This window comes from Ornithorhynchus anatinus, chromosome X1, assembly GCF_004115215.2.
Source record: "Ornithorhynchus anatinus isolate Pmale09 chromosome X1, mOrnAna1.pri.v4, whole genome shotgun sequence".
NCBI classification, from domain to species: domain Eukaryota; kingdom Metazoa; phylum Chordata; class Mammalia; order Monotremata; family Ornithorhynchidae; genus Ornithorhynchus; species Ornithorhynchus anatinus.
The window spans coordinates 106,858,905-106,862,081 of record NC_041749.1 but is presented as its reverse complement, the minus strand read 5'-3'; positions in this window follow the sequence as shown (position 1 = coordinate 106,862,081).

Here is a 3,177-nt window from a genome sequence, read left to right as displayed (position 1 = left end):
TCGGAGTCCTGACCGGAGGGGGCCGGGCAGAGAGCGTGAGAATCTGCCTGTGGGGCCGGAGAGGCTCGAGGGGCGGGCCGAGGCCTCTCTCCCCAACTTTAGCCCCCTCCCCCACCACGCCCCAAGGGCTCAGCAGCACCGAGCACAGAGGCTGGACTGAAGGCGCCTGGGTCCCCTGAGTCGACCCCCCCCCCCCAGCTGCGGGGCTGGGTATCTGCCTTTCTCCCGGGGCGGGATCCGGTGGTGAAAGCGAAAGCTGTTTTCTCTGCCCTGCGCTACCCGCCCGCCCCCAGGTGCCCTCACTGTGGCCAGAGGGGAAGGTGGGGAGGGTGGAAAGGGCGTGGGTAGAGCTGTTGTGGCCTGCGGGCCCCCAGGGCTGCCGCTTCCTGGAACGGCACAGCACCCTCGGGGGGGTGGGGTGGGTGGGAGGGGGTGCGGGGGAGCCAGGGGCTCTAGCTCCCCTCTGCGTCGGAGGGGACCACGCCGAGGGGAGTGGGGGAGAACAAATGGCACTCGGGGCGTGGGAGGACTGGGGTCGACCGGTGGGGGTGGGGAAGTGGGGGTGGGGAACGGGCTCACTGGCCTGGCCCATTTTTTCCAGCCAGCGCCCCGTGGGCAGTTATCTTAGTCAGTAGTCAGCCCCAGGGGAGGGGATCGATTTGACCTCACCTTAGATCTCCCTCTGCCACCTGGCACCGGACCCCCACACCGCCAAGGGCAGCGAGGGAGGGAGGGGAAAGAAAACCGTGGAAGCCATTTCCCCCACCCCAGATCAAAGGAAAGAAGCTTCCAGAACCAACGGGGGAGGGGAAGGGGCTGCGAGAGTCTCCCTCCCCAAGTAGGCAACGGGGATAGTACTCAAGGAGAAGCAGTGTGGGCCAGTGGAAAGAGCTAAACTGTAAACTCTGTGAGGGCAAGGATTATGAGTACTCTTTCAAGGACCTAGCATGGTGCTCTGCACACAGGAAGCACTCCCATTGATCGACAGACTGGGATTCAGGGGACCTGGGTTCTACTCCACACTCTAATCAGTGGCATTTCTGGACTGCTTAGCGAACTGTGGTAGACATCCCTACCTTCCAGGAACGCGTAGGCTGGCCACCTGTCAGCCATACAGCCTTCAGACTATCTATAAATAACGATTGAATGAATGAAAGACTGTAAGCTCCTCCTGGGCAGGGAACATGCCTACCAACTCTGTTGTATTGTACTCTACCAAGCGCTTAGTACGGTGCTTTGTGCATACTAAACACTCAGTAGAATGCTGGGAAGCCTCATGGCCTAGTGGAAGGAGCCCGGACCTGGAAGTCAGAGGCCCTGGGTTCTAATTACAGCTCCACCGCTTGTCTGCTGTGTCTGTTTATTGTTGTATCGTACTCTCCCAAGCACTTAGTACCGTGCTCTGCACAGAGTACGAATGAATGAATGAATGAATGAATGAATGAATGACCTTGGGCAATCGCTTAACTTCTCTGGGGAGAAGTTATCTTAGTTACCTCATCTGCAAAATGGGGTTTAAAACTGAGCCCCATGGGGGACATGGACTGTATCCGATCCGATTAGCTTGTATCTACCCCAGCGCTTAGTACAGTGCCTGGCACAGAGTAAATACTTAACGAATACCATAAAAAATAAAAAAATACCATTGATCAGGTGAGTTTAGGCAAGTCACTTCACTTCTCTGTGCCTCAGTTACCTCCTCTGTAAAATGGTGAATCAATACCTGTTCCCCCCACCCCCCCTTAGACTGGGAGACCATCGTGGGACAAAAACCATGCCTATCTAATCATAGCCACCCCAGCACTTACAGTGCTTAGCACAGAGAAAATACCATAATCATTACTAACAACAAAACTTCATCAGACTGTAGCCCTCCGCTACTAACTGCCATACTAGATGACCTTGGAACTGACCCTCAGTCACTGTGGATCTAGACATGGAGCCCCACGTGAGATGAGGACTGTAGCCAACCTAGTGGTAATAATAATAATAATTCCGGTATTTGTTAAATGCTTACTATGAGCCAGGCACTGTACTAAGCTCTGGGGTGGATACAAGCAAATCGCGTTAGACACAGTCCCTGTCCTACGTGGGGCTCACATTCTCACTCCCCATTTTACAGATGAAGAAACTGAGGCACAAAGAAGTTAAGTGACTTGCCCAAAGTCACACAGAACATAAGTGGTGGAGCCAGGATTAGAACCCCATGACCTTCTGACTCCCAGGCCAAGTGCTTAGTACAGTGCTTTGCACACAGTATGTGCTCAAGAAATAGGATTGAATGAATGAAGAGCCCATGCTCTACCCACTGTCCTATACTGCTTCTCTAGTGGTATTTATTAAGCGCTTACTATGAGATCTGATTACATTCTATCTACTCCAGTGCTTGGCACAGAGTAAGCATTCAAAACACCCTTATTATCTGGACAGCCTCCCCTTCTTGTGAAATGGTATTACTTCCTAGTGGATTGGGCCTGGGAGTCAGAAGGACCTGGAGTCTAATCCCAGCTGTGCCACTTTTCCACTGTGTGACCTTAATTTTTCTGTGCCTCAGTTACCTCCTCTGTAAAATGGGGATTGACTGATCCCCAAGTGGGACTGTGCCCGACCCAATCTGCTTGTGTCCACTCCAGCGTTTAGTAGTGCCTGGACCATAGGAAGGCTAGTGGAAAGACCACAGGCTTGGGAGTCAAAAGGTCATGGGTTCTAATCCTGGCTCTGCCACTTGCCTGCTGTGTGACCTTGGGCAAGTCACTCCATTCATTCATTCAATCATATTTATTGAGCATTTACTGTGTGCAGGGCACTGTACTAAGCGCTCGGAGGAAAGTACAGTTCACTTCTCTGTGCCTCAGTTACCTCATCTGTGAGATGGGGATCAAGACTGTGAGTCCCACATGTGTCCAACTCAATTTGCTTGTAACCATCCCAGCGCTTAGTACAGTGCCTGGCACATAGTAAGCATTTGAATGATCATCATTATTACATAGTAAGCGCTTAACAAATGCCAATTATTTATTACTTGCCCTCTGTGTGAATGCCCCCCAGCCCAAAAGTTATTTGAAAAATGAAGGGCTTCTCCCACTTCTTCCAAATAGTCATTCCAGTTCCCCCTAGACATCACCACTGTAACTGACTGAGATCCTCCACCTCCTAGAGAAATACACAAATCCGGTG